Below are 19878 nucleotides of genomic sequence, written 5' to 3' on the forward strand. Positions count from 1 at the left end.
TTCATATAGAATTTAATTGGGAATCTGCTGTTTATGTATATATAACTGTATAAGACTTAAATGACAGGAATACATTCACAGCTATTTGAATAGGAAGATAATTAACAGAGCCTGATATTTTTTATTTTTTAGAAACAAGTCATGTTTTTACAATTCCTTACAATTTGGTCTTACTGTGTTTCTTATTAATATAATCTGTCAGATACGTAATCTTATTGACAGAAACATAGAACTCCGTACAGTACCTGTGTCATATGATGGTTACCGGTACATGAAATACTGAACTTGAAGTACCATACTATACCTAAAGTACTAAAAGACAGTTGTAGTAAAATACCTTCAGCGTTTTCTTTATTAAGAAAGTAATTACCGATACTGCGTTTCTAAAAGGTTACATCAGTACGTTGACAAACACTGAATGCCTTTTTAGTTGAGTGCATTAAATTATGTATGGAAGTGTTGTTATCCATTCATATGGTATTTCTTTGGGTTCTAAGGCAAAAATAATCTGCACACATGCAACAAGAGTCATGTTTTTAGCTGCTCTTAAGTAGTTTATTAATAACCCGTGCAGCTATATAGTACAAAGTAGGCCTAGTGGTGGTGATTAATGTTTTAAGAGCAAGTACAACTGGGCAACCAACCTCTATTAACACTAATCAGAAAAAAAAAAAAAAATAGAAGGGGTCCAACACTTCGAAAAATGAAGGTATCGGCCAAAGAAAGATGAAGGCCACAAAGTGCGTGGATATGAAAAACTTCCTAGGCCTCGAATGCGCTAATGCCGTCACGGCCGGAAAAGAACAAGTGTAGACCAGGGGAGGTCGGATGGGATAGAAAAAGTGAGAGCCTGACACAAGTAAGTGAAAGCAATGTCAAGACTCAGCTAAGGGCCTCGTGGTCACAACCCAGGATAGATTTCTGCTGTGGATGGGGGCAGTAGAATAACACACACGGTATCCCCTACCTGTCTAAGAGGCGACTGAAAGGGGCCTCAGGAGCTCCTAACTTGGCAGCGTGGGTTGGTGACTACAGGGCTCCTAGCTGAGTCCTAACATTACTTCCACCTACTTCTGTCAGGCTCCTCACTTTCATCTATCCTACCCGACCTCCCTTGGTCAACTCTTGTTCTCAATCAACCAATCAATCAATCAATCACATCTGATCTGCATTTAGGGCAGTCGCCCAGGTAACAGATTCTCTATCTGTTTTTTCCTACTCTTTTCTTGAATAATTGCAAAGAATTTGGAAATTCTAACTTCTCTTCCCCAATTTGTCCTCTTGAATTCCAACTTTATCTTCATATTGTGAGATTTCCTACTTTTAAATACTCCACTCTAACTCGTTCGTCTACTGATGTCATTCCACGCCATCTCTCTGCTGACAGCTCAGAACGTACCACTTAGTTGAGCAGCTCGTCTCCTTTCTCACAAGTTTTCCCAGCCCAAAATTCGGAAAAAAAGATATCTAATGCTACTCTTTCAATTATTGTAGACTTAATACATTACAAAATTAGTACTCACATTTTTTAAACCATGATACTAGTTTCCGCCTATTGATATTAGGACATCAATAGCCATCAGATCGTAAAAATCTTAATCTATTTTTTTCCTTCATTTCGAACTGTTGGATCCCTTCACTTTTCTCTCTCTCTCTCTCTCTGATTAGTGTTAATAGAGGATGGTTGCCCATTTGTACTTCGTCCTAAAACAATAACTACCACCACTACCACCAGAATCGGTTGTGCAGGTCTACGCCTACAGTTTTGTACCCACTGAGCTCTCCTATGCTTTTCTCTCGGGAAGCGAAACACTAATTCCGTCAGTTGCCTTATTTTGACAATTTGGTGCGGCTCAGTATCCCATTTTCCTTCAAAATACCAGTAATAACTCGCATCATATCGGGTACGCCCACATAGCAACAATATTTAAGACCCAATATGGCCGCCACCGCAAAGGATTGTGGTAGCGTGACCAGACCTTCCTAGACTGACCTTGCTCGCAGGTAGCACACACCCATGGCGTTTCGCACATAAAGGCATCTCCCGCAAGCAACGCAGACCCATGGTACTCCACCTAGGTGCACTAATCACTGGCGCCGGTATTCCCGTGGTGTTCCTCACTTAGTGGAACTAATCACAGGTCACGTATACTCATGGGGACGCTCACATAGTGGTACTAATCATAGGCAATGCAGACCCACGCATCACACATTATGGTAACGCCCACAGGCAACAAAATCCCATGATATTCCTCACATAATAATACTACTCTCTGGCAAAGCAGACCAGTAGTTTTTCTCGAATAGTGGTACTAATCACGGGCGTCAGCCAAACCCGTGGTGTTTCTCACAATAGTAGCATTAACCGCAGACAACGTAGACCTATGGTGTTGCCCACAAAGTGGTACTACACATACGCAACGCAGACCATACTGAACACAGTGAAACGGACCAGTGGAATACACATAATGACCTCTATCAAAGCAACACTCGGACCCATTATGTCGCGCACAGAATGGTACTGCTCCTATATAACGTAGACCCTCGTAAGACGGTACTAGTCGCAAGTAACGTCGACCCATGGAGTTCCGCACGTAATGGTACGTAGGTGGATCAAAAGGTTAGTTGCACTAACGCGCCGCAGCAGCGCGCTGTGTCGCAAATGTGGGCACAGCGGAGAAAGGGACAAGCACTGCCTACACGTCTGTTAGGCAGGTCGCTGTGGTGTCTCGTCTAGTATTGTGTGAATAGCGGCCAAATGCAATGGTGCGTCAACTGGACGTTCACTCCAAATATGAGGTGCGTGCGACAATCCGATTTCTATGGGCCAAAAGGAAGAATTGCACGGACATTCATCGTGAAATTAGTGCTGTGTATGGAGAGCGGGCCATTTCCCGGCAAGGTACCGTAAAGTAGTGCCAGCAATTCGAAGCCGGACGCACGGACAACCATCGTGAAGGCAGGCCCGAAACGTCCAGGACCCGTGCAAAGGTCAACAGTGTGAATGCGATCATTAGACGGAACCGGCGCATTAAACTGAGAGAAATCGTGACGCAGCTGAACATGTCGTATGGCAGTGTGTTCGCCATTGTTCACGAGGACCTTGGATATCGTAAGCTGTGTCAAAGGTGGGCCCCACGTCTTCTCACCGATGAGCACAAGGGACGTTTCCAATCCTCCCTGGCATTTTTGCAAAGCTATGCCGCAGACGGCAACGGATTTCTGAGGCGAATCGTCACAGGCGACGAAACATGGGTCCACCACTTCACCCCCGAAACGAAGCGAACATCAATGGAATGGGTGCACCCCACATCACCACAACGAAAGAAGGCCAAGGTTCATCCTTCAGCCGCTAAGGTTATGGCGACAGTGTTCTTTGACAAGGAGGGTTTGCTGCACGTGGAATTCATGTCGAAAGGAACGACGATCAACGCGGCGTCGTATTGTCAAACGTTGCACCGGTTGCGTATAGCGATTAAAGAGAAGCGCCAGGGGAAATTGAGCGCCAGTGTGATTTTGTTGCACGATAACGCAACTCCTCACAAGGCCCGCCGAACGAGAGAACTGCTGCAGCGTTTCAAGTGGGAGGTCTGGCAACATCCACCCTACAGTCCCGACCTAGCGCCATGTGACTCATCTGTTCGGTAAGCTCAAAACGGAGCTCGGTGGTCGACGTTTCCAGACCGATGAGGAGGTGAAGGCCGCTGTCTCCGAGTGGTTGCAGAACGCTGGAGGAAATTTCTATGCATCTGGCATCGACAAGTTGGTTGTGTTTTCGCAGAAACGTTTGGAGTCTCTTGGAAACTATGTGGAAAAGTGACGTTACAGTGTATGTCGTTATAGTCGTGTTGCTGTTGTATAGGTGGTGTAATAAATGGCCTTAACTGGGAAGTGCAACTTATTTTCTGATCTGCCCTCGTACCAATCACAAGTAATCTCATGATTCTAATGTCATCATCCCTTGGTCACACCTTTTAGTAGTCACTTACGACAGGCAGCAGATACCGTGGGTGTAGTCTACGTCTGCGTCCCCAACCTACAGGGGGTAGAGAGAGAAGGAAAGAAAGGGATCCGACACTTCGAAAAATGAAGTACCAGACAAAGAAAGACAAGGGCCACGAAGGACGTGAAAATGAAAGACTTACGCCTCGAATGCTATAATACCGTCGGGACGGAAAAGAACAAGAGTTGACCAAGGGAGGTCGGAAGGATAGATGAAAGTGAGGAGCCTGTCACAAGTAAGTGGAAGCAATGACAGGACTCAGCTAAAGGCCCCGTGGTGGCCAACCCACGCACTGAAGTTGAGAGTCCCTGGGGCCTCTTATAGTAGTCTCTAACGACAAGCAGGGGATACCGTGGATGTATTCATCTGCGTCCCCCACCTACAGGGGGTAAGGTTAAATAATGTTGTAAAACACTCATGTGAACTGATGCTAGTATGTGGGTACATCTGAACGGTTATCCTAGGGTCGCTTTGTCGAGTTCTCCCTCGTTAAATATAGCATTTAATAGGTTAAGAACCCAGGCTATATTGTGAATAGTTCTGGGGGGGGGGGGCTATTTCGGGGATCGAGGAGGTGAATACATGTTTCCCGTGCACCCACGTTCCCCGAATCGTCAACGGTTCGACCACTACAGGTCACTGATTCGTACCATACGGGTCGCTGTTCGACCTCAACTGGTCATTGTTTCAACCATCAGAATAGTCAGGCGGACACTGTATGTCACATGTTTATATTCAGATTATTTTGTACAGTAATTGTGAATGTTACCATAAGGCAACAACAAACTCTGCATGAATATATGTGAATAAATTTTCCTTGTGAATTTGTGAAGGAAACAAGTTCCATGAACTTATTCTTGTAGCTATGATGACCGATTAAGTTTTCTACCAAGTCCTACTGTAGAGCCTTCCTTCTCAGTCGCCCTCTGATGTTATGTATGAGCCCTTACCCTTATCAAATTCCGCTTGTCCCGTTCACCCCCGTAGTATTCCTGAGCGCTTTATTTAGAATAGGTATTTGATTTTTTTAATAACTGATAATTTTATACGCCAGAGATGAACCGTAACACCCTAAGATATTCTTTTTTTTTTTTGCTATTTGTTTTACGTCGCACCGACACAGATAGGTCTTGTGGCGACGATGGGATAGGAAAGGCCTAGGAATGGGAAGGAAGCAGCCGTGGCCTTAATGAAGGTGCAGCCCCACCATTTGCCTGGTGTGAAAATGGGAAACCACGGAAAAACCATCTTCAGAGCTGCCGACAGTGGGGTTCGAACCCACTATCTCCCGGATGCAAGCTCACAGTTGCGCACTCCTAACCGCACGGCCAACCGGTAAGATAAATGTTGGCTGGGAGTCAAGCGTAAGCAGGTGCACTACACAGCGCATATCTCTGTATCGACCACGGAGGTCATCAGTTCGAGCAGGAGCTGCGTTAAACGACGTACGTAGGGCCTAACTGAAATTCAGTCACGTTTTCTAGCTTCTATCCCAGCCCCATACCATATGCCAGACGCCAACGGCTCTTTACAGGACCAAATAAATCTGTGGAAACTATTATGCATGCAATCTTGCGGCAATTGATGGTAACAAAAGAATACTTGCGTACGATTCGAGCCTACATACTCTCGAGCACAATCCATTATCACATCTTCGACGCGTCCCTGCCCAGTGAGGTACTGCGAGGCTTTACATGCAGCGGACAGCTCCCAGCCTATACATGTTCCTAGTCTATATATGCATGTCCTTTTTGAAACATGTTGCAGTGAGAGTAACTTCTCCAGTGTGGGAAAAGTTCATACCTACCCACCATCGCATGTTATCGTTCCAATGGGGCATACTTTACCCTACCTGTGCCCAACGAAGCTTGGAACACGCACGACGTACCTAACTGGTGGTAATAATAATAATAATAATAATAATAATAATAATAATAATAATAATGTTATATGCTTTACGTCCCACTAACTACTCTTTTATGGTTTTCGGAGACGCCGAGGTGCCGGACTTTAGTCCCGCAGGAGTTCTTTTACGTGCAAGTAAATCTACCGACACGAGGCTAACGTATTTGAGCACCTTCAAATACCACCGGACTGAGCCAGGATCGAACCTGCCAAGTTGGGGTCAGAAAGCCAGCGCCTTAACCGTCTGAGCCACTCAGCCCGGCACCTAACTGTGCCCTAGCCATAGATCATCACCTCCTAATCCTTGTCCAACTCAGCTCCATACCCTATGCCTCGATACGAACGACCCTTTACAGGGCCAAATAAACAAACCAGTCAGTGGAAACTATTAAGTATGCAATATTGGCACATCCCAAACAAATTGTTAAAAAGAAAACACTTGTGTGAGATTCTAACCTCCGTACCCTCGAACACTATCCATACCATATCACGGACCATGTGCCTGCCAAGTGAGCTAATGCGAGGCTTTGCATGCAGCGGGCAGTTCCCAGCCTATACAATACCCGCTCCTGGTCTGTAAGTACTCCACTTGTTGTAAGGCACGAGTTCCTTGTATCTGCGTTCGTTTTACGGATTCATTCGGGGTACACCTAACGAATTAATAGTGGCGCCCACGATTTCCGCTGTCTTCTAGCATGTAACTACATATCTCGTTATATTACCCCCGTTTATGGAGAAGGGCCGATGTATATCAGAATTGTTGTAAACGCGGAGGGTTGCATAAAACTCGATCGCAAGGGGCGTGTGGACCACCCGGTCTACACATGAGAGACAGCATTGGACTAGGAAAGGAAAACCAGACAGTAGAGATCACCAGAAAAATCGGCCTGACCTGAGCATTTATTAGCAGGCTAAGCTGCATCTTGCACAATCTGCAGGTGCTGCTGAACCACAAAATGTAAGTGTATGGCATGCATTCTACCAGTCGTGACATATGGGCTTGAAACTTTCACTGTGAATAGGGAAGGCAAACTGCATCCGAGTTTGTCAGAGTGAAATGGAATGATCTATCCTTGTAATCGACCTAAGAGAGCAAGTCCCAAATGAGGAGATCAGAAGTATGACTCCACTGGCCAACGCGGTATAGCAAATGGCAAGAATGAAGTGGATGTGGGCATGCCATGTAGTGAGATGCACCTCAAAATGGACGAAGGCTATGATGGAAACCATGGGAATCAAGAAAGAGTTGTTTTTGTTAGTTGCTTTACGTCGTACCGACACAGATAGGTCTTATGGCGACGATGGGATAGGAAAGGGCTAAGAGTGGGAAGGAAGCGGCCGTGGCCTTAACTAAGGTACAGCCCCCGCATTTGCCTGGTGTGAAAATGGGAAACCACGGAAAACCATTTTCAGGGCTGCCGACAGTGGGGTTCGAACCTACTATCTCCCGAAAAGAAAGAGTGTTGGCAGACACCCGCTGGATAGAAGGACAACATCCAATGTCAGTAGGAAGCATCTGAATTCTCACCCCCACCAAATCACAATATAGCAAGGCCAATGCAGCGAGTTTGAAATTCAGATCACCGAGCTCGATAGCTGCAGTCGCGTAAGTTCGGCCAGTATCCAGTAATCGGGATATTGTGGGTTCGAGCCCCACTGTCGGCAGCCCTGAAGATGGTTTTCCGTGGTTTCCCATTTTCACACCAGGCAAATGCCGGGGCTGTACCTTAATTACGGCCACGGCCGCTTCCTTCCACTTCCTAGGCCTTTCCCATCCCATCGTCGCTATAAGACCTATCTGTATCGGTGCGACGTAAAGCAAATACCAAAAATTTAGATCAATGCTATTTTGTAAGAAGGAAGTGTGATCACAGAAGAAACTATTCATACAGTGCTCTGTTCTCATACTGACCTTGCCATACAGGTATTTTAAAAGAGAACTCACTGATAAATTACCTTTGCACCTCTGCTTTCAGATAAACTCAGCTGTATAGAAGTGAAAGCTGTATTGACTCAGGATATCTTATTCACAAGCAGAAGGTAACAGATGTAAAAGTAACAGGAATGATTGTTGGCAAAAATAGGCAGTACCAAATGCAGGGCACTTGAAAAGAAGAGACGAAGGGTAAGCTAGGAATGAACTCAATGAATGAAGTTGTGCATTTCAATCACTTTCAATGGTAGAGTCAGGTGAGGCAAATAGAAAGTGTAGACTTACCTATGAAAATTAGGGTACGTTTATGCTGCAGCTTCGCTGCTGTCACATGGATGCTCGCCCTAACATCTCGCTGCTGACTATAGCCACGCTGCTCGCCATGGAGCTTTTACCCTGCAGCAGCCCTGTGCGCACGCTGTTGGCAGCTCTCAGCTGTAGTCGAAAATTCAAAACAGAGGAACAGATAGTTAAGGCGGTTTGTATTTTGCATAATTTGATTATAGATACAGAGTGTATGAAAACTTAGACTACGAAGACGTACTTCCCGTCGAGGAGAAACAACACAGCTTCAGCTGAAGCTTTTGAAGTGCAGAATAAATTCAGAGATATTTTAACGAGTGAGTCGCAGTTCTGTTGGCGAGTGTATCTTACAATAATTTGGTGTACTGAATGTAAAATAAAAAGTGTAAAATGCTTCGCCTGGATTTTTCAGTGCATTTCTACTGCGGGAGTTGATTGAAGAATGAAGATACAAATGCTTCATTTCGTAATTTAATAGTGTACCTTTGAATAATGTAAAATAAGGGGTTATGGAGTATCTCATTTTGACTTTAGTTAGGTATTCTAAACAAAATATGTTTACAGTTTGAAAAAAATAACTGCCGAACTTTCCATGAAAAACGAGGTACTTCATATAAATCACCTGCTTGTAATGATAGAGGTCCCCTAAATGGCAAGAATAAAAGAACAAAGTTGACGTAATCGTTCCGCATTCTTTTGCCACGTCATTCCAGAGTTTGATGATGATGCTTGTTGTTTAAAGTGGGCTAAGTCATCGGCCCCTGATGGTACGAGATGAGACTATATGGATTAAAAATTATAATTAACCCACTGACTAGGATTAGAAAAATGATAATGATGAGGAAAATTATGAATTTAAAATAAGTAGTAGATCTAATTCGCAATGCCTTATTTTCCTCTAAAATTAAAAAGAGTAAAACGTAATAAAACTGAATAAGGCACTGACATAGAAGTAAAGTAATATATTTAATTCAAATTAAAAATACACAAAGATAAACACATAGTTAATAGAAAAAATTAGTTCTTGCTATTTGTTTTACGTCGCACCGACACAGATAGGTCTTATGGCGACGATGGGATAGGAGAGGCCTTGGAAGAGGAAGGAAATGACCGTGGTTTTAATTAAGGCACAGTCCCAGCATTTTCCTGGTGTCAAAACGGGAAACTACGGAAAACCATCTTCAGGGCCGCCGACAGTGGGGTTCGAACCCACTGTCTCTAGGATGCAAGCTCACAGTTACATGCCCCTAATCGCACGGCCAACTCGCCCGGTAGAGTAAAAATAGTAGTTAACAATAAACCAATTAAAACACAAATAGAAACTTCACTTTTAAACATGATAAAACAAGCCACTCTCCCTCATAAAACAGTCCAGGAGCAGAAGAGGTCACGGCACTATTGAAAATTTATGATTGTGGAGGCACTTGGGTCATCCAAAGAGGCTTGCAAACAGAATGCTTAAAGTCTATAATGTACTGGTGGTAGATGAGAAGAATGTGGCTGCAAACACGAACTTGCCATTCTATCTAGACTGATGGACTATTATCAGCTACCAGAAAACTGACTCATTATGGAGAGTTCAGTGTCTCACATGCAGACATATGGACACTTAAGACTGTCATACCTACGGTAATTATGGTCAAATCTGGGGGATGACCGTTGCTCACGTCCGCAGGATTGTACCTATTGATTGTCCTGCACGTGTCCCCCGGGTGGTGCTAAGCGAGCAACAGCGACATAAGGTGATACAATTGAACTGCATAATGCATCAAACTTTTGGTAATAACGGTTCGTTTCAGAACCACTCAACAATAGACACTGGACCTTCAGTCCGTATTTTCCAACTAAATATTGAAGGCTTAAGTCGTGCCAAGTGTGAATATCTTAGAAAACAGCTGAACAACCTCAACATTGATATCGTCAACATCCAGGAGACACACACAACAGATGAACAGGACTTCGATAGAAGAGGACGAATATTGGGCTATACCCTAGTCGACGCTATCCACCATCAGCAGTATGGAATTGCTACCTATGCCAAATCCAGTCTTAGAGGAGTTCGTGTTGTTGAATCAAGTGTAAAGGATCTCATTTTCTCTATAGTAATACAAGTTAATAACGTAACAGTTGTTAACGTGTATAAGCCTCCTAGCATCAGATGGCCTCCTAGCATTTTGCCAAAATTCAGCCATCCCTGCATTTACACTGGAGATTTTAACAGCCACCATACTAACTGGCGATATGACACAGTTGATGAAAATGGTGAGGCATTAACTCAGTGGGCTGAAATATCCAATCTACACCTAGTTTCTGATGCGAAAGACAAGGGCACTTTCAATTCTGCTCGCTGGAGAGGAGACTACAACCCCGACCTAACATTTGTGTCCAAGGATTGCTTTGATCAATCTCTCAGTATTACACGTACAATATTGTCGAGTTTCCCAAACAGCCAGCATCGACCAGTCCTGTTGGAAGCAGGTATGAAGATACCCCTGGTGACCTCAGTACCTTTACCCAGGTGGAACTTTAATCGTGCAAACTGGGATAAATTCTCTAAAGATCTTGATCAGAAGCTGTGTGATACAAATCTAGAACCAACTGCCAGTAACTATGACTTCGTCAGCTTAGTCATTTCAGCTGCCAAATCGTTCATGATGATGATGATGATGATGATGCTTGTTGTTTAAAGGGGCCTAACATCGAGGTCATCGGCCCCTAATGGTACGAAATGAAATAACAAAAAATTCAGATTTCATCCACTGACCAAAATAAAATAAAAAATGTCATGAAGAATGAATGGATGGACATGAACCCTACAAAAAAACAAAAACAAACAAACAAACAAAAACAGTGGATCAGACACAAAAGAGGAATTAGGACAAGAATTGTGTCCGTGTATTCACCATGTGAGGGTGCAGATGAGGATGAAGTTGACAAGTTTTATGAAGCATTGAGTGACATCGTGGTCAGGGTCAACAGCAAGGATAGAATAGTGCTAATGGGCGATTTCAATGAGAGAGTTGGGAATAGAACTAAGGATATGAAAGGGCGATTGGTAAATGTGGGGAAGATATGGAAGCTAATGGGAATGGGAAGCGTTTGCTGGACTTCTGTGCTAGTATGGGTTTAGCTGCTACGAATACATTCTTCAAGCATAAGGCTATTCACCGCTACACATGGGAGGCTAGGGGTACCAGATCCATAATAGACTATATCTTAACAGACTTCGAATTCAGGAAATCTGTTAGGAATGTACGAGTTTTCCGCGGATTTTTCGATGATACAGACCACTATCTGATCTGTAGTGAACTAAGTATCTCTAGGCCTAGGATAGAGAAAGTGAAATCTGTCTGCAAACGAATACGGGTAGAAAGTCTCCAGGACGAGGAAATTAGACAGAAGTACATGGATATGATTAGTGAGAAGTTTACAACAGTAGACAGTAAGCAGGTTCAGGATATAGAAAGTGAATGGGTGGCATACAGGGATGCTGTAATAGAAACAGCAAGGGAATGCCTAGGAACAACTGTGTGTAAGGATGGGAAAAGGCGAACATCTTGGTGGAATGATGAAGTGAGAGCAGCCTGTAAACGTAAAAAGAAGGGTTATCAGAAATGGCTCCAAACAAGGGCCAAGGCAGACAGGGATTGGTACGTGGATGAAAGAAACAGAGCGAAACAAATAGTTGTTGAATCCAAAAAGAAGTCATGGGAAGATTTTGGTAATAACCTGGAAAGGCTAGGTCAAGCAGCAGGGAAACCTTTCTCGACAGTAATAAAGAATCTTAGGAAGGGAGGGGAAAAAGGAAATGAACAGTGTTTTGAGTAATTCAGGTGAACTCATAATAGATCCCAGGGAATCACTGGAGAGGTGGAGGGAATATTTTGAACATCATCTCAATGTAAAAGGAAGTCATCATGGTGGTGTTGTGAACAGCCAAGCTCATGGGGAGGAGGAAAATGATGTTGGTGAAATTATGCTTGAGGAAGTGGAAAGGATAGTAAATAAACTCCATTGTCGTAAGGCAGCAGGAATAGATGAAATTAGACCTGAAATGGTGCAGCACAGTGGGAAGGCAGGGATGAAATGGCTTCATAGAGTAGTAAAATTAGTGTAGAGTGTTGGTAAGGTACCTTCAGATTGGACAAAAGCAGTAATTGCACCTATCTATAAGCAAGGGAACAGGAAGGATTGCAACAACTATCGAGGTATCTCATTGATTAGTATACCAGGCAAAGTATTCACTGGCATCCTTGAAGGGAGGGTGCGATCAGTCGTTGAGAGGAAGTTGGATGAAAACCAGTGTGGTTTCAGACCACAGAGAGGCTGTCAGGATCAGATTTTCAGTATGCGCCAGGTAATTGAAAAATGCTACGAGAGGAATAGGCAGTTGTGTTTATGTTTCGTAGATTTAGAGAAAGCATATGACAGGGTACCGAGGGAAGAGATGTTCGCCACACTGGGGGGCTATGGAATTAAAGGTAGATTATTAAAATCAATCAAAGGCATTTATGTTGACAATTGGGCTTCAGTGAGAATTGATGGTAAAATGAGTTCTTGGTTCAGGGTACTTACAGGAGTTAGACAAGGCTGTAATCTTTCACCTTTGCTGTTCGTAGTTTACATGGATCATCTGCTGAAAGGTATAAAATGGCAGGGAGGGATTCAGTTAGGTGGAAATGTAGTAAGCAGTTTGGCCTATGCTGACGACTTGGTCTTAATGGCAGACTGTGCCGAAAGCCTGCAGTCTAATATCTTGGAACTTAAAAATAGGTGCAATGAGTATGGTATGAAAATTAGCCTCTCGAAGACTAAATTGATGTCAGTACGTAAGAAATTCAACAGAATCGAATGTCAGATTGGTGATACAAAGCTAGAACAGGTCGATAATTTCAAGTATTTAGGTTGTGTGTTCTCCCAGGATGGTAATATAGTAAGTGAGATTGAATCAAGGTGTAGTAAAGCTAATGCAGTGAGCTCGCAGTTGCGATCAGCAGTATTCTGCAAGAAGGAAGTCAGCTCCCAGACGAAACTATCATTACATCGGTCTGTTTTCAGACCAACTTTGCTTTACGGGAGTGAAAGCTGGGTGGACTCAGGATATCTTATTCATAAGTTAGAAGTAACAGACATGAAAGTAGCGAGAATGATTGCTGGGACAAACAGGTGGGAACAATGGCAGGAGGGTACTCGGAATGAGGAGATAAAGGCTAATTTAGGAATGAACTCGATGGATAAAGCTGTACGCATAAACCGGCTTCGGTGGTGGGTCATGTGAGGCGAATGGAGAGGATAGGTTACCTAGGAGAATAATGGACTCTTATGGAGGGTAAGAGAAGTAGTGGGAGACCAAGACGACGATGGTTAGACTCGGTTTCTAACGATTTAAACATAAGAGGTATAGAACTAAATGAGGCCACAACACTAGTTGCAAATCGAGGATTGTGGTGACGTTTAGTAAATTCTCAGAGGCTTGCAGACTGAACGCTGAAAGGCATAACAGTCTATAATGATAATGTATGTATGTATAATAGTATTACTGACCAAGGGACCACTTATAAAGCACAATGATGCTTGATGTCTATAGGAGTGCAAAATCCACGACCAAGGCCTCACAGAATGGTACATGTCGCGAGTAAAGTAGAACCATGGTATTAGTCATTTTGAGGTACTAATCAAAAGTAGCGAAGTCTCACGGTGTTCCACACAAGATGGTACTACTCACAAGTATTGTACTTCGTACAGGTAACGCAGACCTATGGTGTTTCGCACACAATGGCGCCACTTACAGCCAACGCAAACCGATGAGTTTCCTCACCTAGGTGTACTAGTCACGGGTGCCGGTCCCAAGGGCCCCGTGGTGTCCCTCACATAGTGGGTACTAAGCACAGGCAACGCAGACCCACGGTGTCGCTCATATAGTGGTACAACTCACAGGCTACGCCCAGACCCGCTGTGTTGCCCACATGGGTACAACGCACGGGTACTGGAATCCACCAGGCCAGGCTTTTTACTGCAACTAATCACAAACCTATTTCGTACCAAGTTAGTGATACTACTCGCAAGTACATGCAACCTATGGTGTTCCCCGCATAATGGTACGAATCAAGAGTAGTTTCATGGTTCTAATTCAATCATCCCTTGGTCGCCCCTTACGACAGGCAGGGGATACCGCGGGTGTATTCTACATGTGCGTCCCCCACCCACAGGGGGTAGTGTGTTTGGTCCGCGAGAGGTATTTTATTTCCCTCAAGTCCGCCGGCAAGCCGGTTAGGATCCCCCTATCCGCCACCTGGGACGCGCCACGTGGGAGTATCACCTCTCCGCCTGCTACGCCTGCGTAGCAGGTTCGTGGCTGCCAAATCGAACATTCCGAGAGGTTTCAGAAATTATTATGTGCCCGGTTGGAATCCAGAAAGTGAGGCCCTGTATGAAGAACATCAAACAACAGGCAGCCATGAAGTAGGTTCACAGCTTCTACGGTCATTAGGCAAGAATAGGAGAGAAAAGTGGGAAGCAACAGTGAGACATGGACTTCGCAAAATCGAGCAGAAAAGCTTGGAGAGTCTTAAATCGACTTACTGGAAAACATTATTCTAAAAAGCAGTGCACTAACTTGAGCCCAGATGCCATTGCAAATAGAATGGTTGAAGTCACCCGAGCCAAGAGAGATAAATGCCATACGAAAACTGTGAAACGTAAGCTCACCGAGCTCAAACATGGAACAGAGAAGAAAGAGGAACTATCTAGGCCATTCTGTATTCAGGAAGTTGAAGCTGCTATCAAAATGCTGAAAACCGGTAAGGCTGCTGGCCCTGATAATATCTACAACGAATTCCTTCGGAATATGGGTCCACATAGCATAAAGTGGATCACCTCTCTTTTTACTTACATCCTTCAGACTAACAACCTGCCGAAGCAGTTCAAACGGTCCAAGGTGATCGCCCTTCTTAAACCTGGAAAGTCGGAGGAGAGACCTGAAAACTACCGCCCAATAGCACTTCTCAGTTTCATTTATAAACTCTTGGAACGAGTCCTCCTCACTAGGATAGCACCACTCATTGACGCTGTAATCCCCCCAGAGCAAGCTGGTTTCAGAAGAAATCGTAGCTGTACTGATCAAGTTTTGTCTCTTACCACTCACATCGAGGCAGGCTTCCATAAGAAGTTAAAATCAACAGCTGTCTTTATTGACCTGACAAGTGCATATGATACTGTCTGGCGACATGGACAAATTCTTAAAGTGCTGGAAGTAATTCCCTGCTTGGAAATTGCAAACCTAATTTCCAACATGCTCTGTGAGAGAGAGTTTGTAGTATTCCTAGGTGATTCTAAAAGTCGCAAAAGAAAATTAAATAACGGTTTGCCACAGGGATCAGTATTAGTCCCAGTTCTCTTCAACCTCTACATCCATGACTTACCACCAACCACAGCTACTAAGTTCATCTATGCGGACGACATTGCCCTGGTAGCTCAAAGCAGAAGTTTTGAGGATGGAGAAGGCATTCTTTCAGCAGACCTGGCCAAAATGGCAACATTCTTCAAGTCTTGGCATTTGATCCCAAGTGCTTCTAAGACCGAGGTTTCATGTTTTCATTTCAGCAACCGACTCGCAAACTACGAGCCATCAGTTGTATTCCTTGGTGAAAAACTAAAGTACAACCCGTTCCCGAAATATCTAGGAGTCACACTGGACAGAACCCTGAGCTACAGAGAACCTCACCAAGCTCTCTCACAAAATCGCTACAAGGAATAACACCCTGCACAAGCTTTGTGGCAGTTCCTGGGGAGCCTCAGCTGAGTGCTTACGATTAACGGGAATCAGTCAAGGCCCCACACCGCAGCTGCGCAGAAGCGTGTGACTGGGGAAGACATGTCCATCCGCGTACCGCCATGTTGCGGGCGCTCCTCAGCTTGACGCGGAGATAGTATGGAATTCGTGCTTTAACTTAAATTTCGCACACATGAAAACATCCGCCCTACAAAATTAATGACAGCCTACACCGACTACCGTGTACACACGCAATAAATATACTGTGGTAATATTAAAATATATTTCTGTAAAAAAACTGAACAATCTACACAAATCCTTTGGATAGCCCATAGGTGGCGCACCTAAAAAAACTTTAGCAGACTGAATAAGAAGACTGAAAAATACACTAGCGGTACCTCGAAAATGATCATGTCGCTCACTTTAATATAAGGGTATGTTTGTAACTGATGTGTTTGAACATTGTATGTATGGCAAGAAGGCCAGACTCAAAGGACGAGGATCACGTGACAATCTGTTTCTTGAGACTCTACAATTTCGCTTTATCTAAAATAAAAAGATATGTTCAAAAAACAGGCTACAACCTAAGTGTGATTACATATCGTGAGATAAAAATTGCCTGTCTTTCAGCAGATTGGAGAACACATAAATTAAATATTTACAAACTCCTGCACCGATAACAATAATCTTCAATATCAACAAAAAAAGAAACCTATGAAATAAAATCTTTCTATGAAAGGTAACATAGCTTACGATTCCTCTCTGATAAGTCATTAGGCCTACAGGAAATTTCACTCAATTCTCTGAACACACTGTTTAAAAAGTACATGACTGCAGAAATCTTTCTAAAACAATCAGACACATATTTATCATTTTCTGAATATGAAATGCCGGCTCTGCGGTGTAGGGGTGGCATATCTACTTCTTACCCGGAGGCCCCGGGTTCAATCCCCGGCCAGATCACAGATTTGTACCTGGATCTGAGTGCTGGTTCGAAGTCCGCTCAGCCTACCTGATTACAATTGCGGAGCTATCTGACGGTGAGATAACGGCCGAGAGGATTCACTGTGCTGACCACATGACACCTCGTAATCTGCAGGACTTCAGGCTGAGCAGCGGTCGCTTGGTAGGCCATGGCCTTTCGGGCCTGTTGTGCCATGGGGTTTGGTTTGGATATGAAATAACGTAATTGGATGAGCAGAAGTTAAGTTATCATTTATTGTGTTATTTGGATTTAGGAAAATGCTCCCTGACATTTGTTACACTGGTGCTAGTCTTCTGTTGTGTATTTCTTAAAATGAATGTCTATGGCTAGTTTGAGTTTCTCTGCGTGGTTTAGGCTTAAGTTTTATTTTTTCCAACTTGCTTTACGTCGCACCGACACAGATAAGCAAGGTCTTATCGCGACGATGGGATAGGAAAGGCCTAGGAATGGGAATGAAGACCCCGTGGCCTCAATTAAAGTCAGCCCCAGCATTTGCCTGGCGTGAAAGTGGGAAACCACGGAAAACCATCTTCAGGGCTGCCGACAATGGGGGTCGGACCCACTATATCCCGGATGCAAGCTCACAGCTGCGCGGTCCTAACCGCACGGCTAATTCGCCCGGTTAGGCTTAAGTACGAATGTTATCATTTAAGATGTACAACCCTCCTCATATTATTATCTTCTTAAATAATACTGCTTTTACAAACTCACTCTGAATTAATATTATCTGAGCATATAAAAATTGAAAGTGCGTTCTAATTTTTCTCTAATGTGAGCACCAAAAGCACTTGCAAAGAAAAAGATTAATATCATAGTGAACAGTTATTTTGATTAGCGTTTTCTACTGCAGACTAGGATTGACAAGATTGTAATGAGCTTTATTTAGACTTTATATTGTCAGATTTTTCTGGAATAGCGTATTAACTGTATTCTTTTATTATAAAGCAAATGGGAAAAATTGGAGAAATGAAGACATACGAAACTAATGAACCATTTTTCAGATAATTGATAATTTGAAGCAAAACCTTACCCTAATATTAAAAGGTTTTATCAAGTTGTATCAATCATATCTTACGGATTCTAGGCCCAGTTTTATCAAATTTGTAATACCGCAACACAGTTTGTGTGAAAAATATGTAGCCTTTTTCAGAACAGCAATTTAGTTCTAAACAATTATCTCCGATGAATTGGAAAAAGACACAAAAAAAGAAGCCAAAATATTCTAAACTTCATGTCCATGCGTTCTCTGAATCAACCACCCTATAACCTGCTTAGGTCTCTATTATAGTAATTGAAAGTTATTTTATAACAGTTCCATTTTTCTACTCACATGTGAAAAGAAATACCAGATCCCTTCCGATAGCAACCCGTACAAATGAAGGTTGCACACGAATTCACCCTCGTGAATATGTTTCCAGTCCACAGGTAAGGCCTAACTTTAGGCCTAATATTGCCGAAACTGCTGTAATGTATCAGCTCCCACATTCCTTAAAAATATTTGTCAATATATTATCACTCCGTCACATATAATACTAAAACAGATCCACTAACAGGCATGATTCAAATCGAAAACATGTAAGGGTCTGTAAACATTACCACGTGCTAGCCATGCATTCGAAGCTGAAGCGCCCGCAACATGGCGATGCTTGAAAGTGTTCAATATTCCGCATAGCATCAGCGCGCTCTGTGAGTCTAGATAAGTCAAAATCAAATCAAAATCTCTTTATTTGCAAATGAGGTGTTTACCTCGGTGGCAAATGGTACACTAAAATACATTATTGTCAAGCACTAAATATTAAATTAAGAGAATAAAATTTTCCTATAATACAATAATATATCATTTACGCTAACAATTTTTCTATTAAACACACAGCTCATCTTTAATAAATTTATATTGTTTACAAAATTCTACTTATAATATCTCCTGTACTACTTACAAATATAGTCATCTGATATACAGTATGTGGAATTACTTCAAATGATACTGTACAACTGGTATAAGATTAAAATTTACATTGCATTTATTTACTTTTTCTTTTCTTTACCCATTCTGGAACCTAAGTAGCATAACGACCTGCTGCGTCTTAACCAGAGCCCCTTTTACCTCCACTTTTCAGAGTTCCTGAAGGGCCTTCACAGCTACCGTAGCGGTCCCAGGGCCCTCGAAGTCCCCACTGTACTTCATCCCTACAGGCAGTCCCCTACTTTGGCTGTCCAAACTCCTTAGACCAGGGGATGGAATTAATTTATTCACACACATTCTTTATTTACATTAACCTGTACTGGTCGAATGCCCTCTAACATTTCATTTATTTTCTCTGTTGCTGTTTATTCTCTTCTTGAATATCTGTACAGATTTTGGAAAAGGATCAAACACTATCCCTGGTAAACTGTTCCACTCCTTCACACCCTTCCCAATGAATGAAAATTTACCCCAATCGCTTCTGCTAAAATTCCTTCTAATTTTATATTTGTGGTCAGTCCTGCCGATATAATTATTTTCCACTGAAGCCTCTCACGGATATCTCCCCATGCTTCTTCTCCTGTATAGGCTCTATATAATCCTATAAGTCTAGTTTTCTCCCTTCTCTTACTTAAAGTTTCCCACCCTAGTTTCTTTAACATTTCTGACACACTACTCTTTCTCCTGAAATCCCCTGTTACAAATCTTGCTGCTTTCCTCTGCACACTATCTATTTCTTTTATTAGGTATTCTTGGGGAGGATCCCAAACACTGTTTGCATATTCCAATAATGGACAAACCATACTTAAGTAACTTTTCTCTTTTAATTCTTTGTTGCATCCTTTAAGTAGCCTCATTATGACATGTAACGATCTGTATGCTTTCCCAACAATGTCATCCACATGACCCTTCCAGTGCAAATTACTTTCAAGTCTTACACCTAAGTATTTGCACTTGCCAACTTTTGGGATAACTACCCCATCCAAAGTATATTCAAATTCAGTTTTAAAACTCC

General features: G+C 43.0%; 1 protein-coding gene across 6 annotated transcripts in view; it reads right to left on the bottom strand.

The window, feature by feature from the left end:
* Window positions 1–19878, bottom strand: part of LOC136862924 (UPF0669 protein C6orf120 homolog) — a 271519-nt gene that overhangs the window by 203396 nt on the left and 48245 nt on the right. For 2 of the 6 annotated variants that reach the window (XM_067139213.2, XM_067139212.2), the window contains exon 2: window positions 8127–8276. The exons of the other annotated variants lie outside the window; for them this stretch is intronic. The gene's annotated coding sequence lies outside the window, so the exon portion shown is untranslated. The remainder of the gene's footprint in view (window positions 1–8126; window positions 8277–19878) is intronic. 6 annotated transcript variants of the gene reach the window in all.

The sequence above is a fragment of the Anabrus simplex genome, chromosome 2 (genome assembly GCF_040414725.1).
Source record: "Anabrus simplex isolate iqAnaSimp1 chromosome 2, ASM4041472v1, whole genome shotgun sequence".
NCBI lineage: Eukaryota > Metazoa > Arthropoda > Insecta > Orthoptera > Tettigoniidae > Anabrus > Anabrus simplex.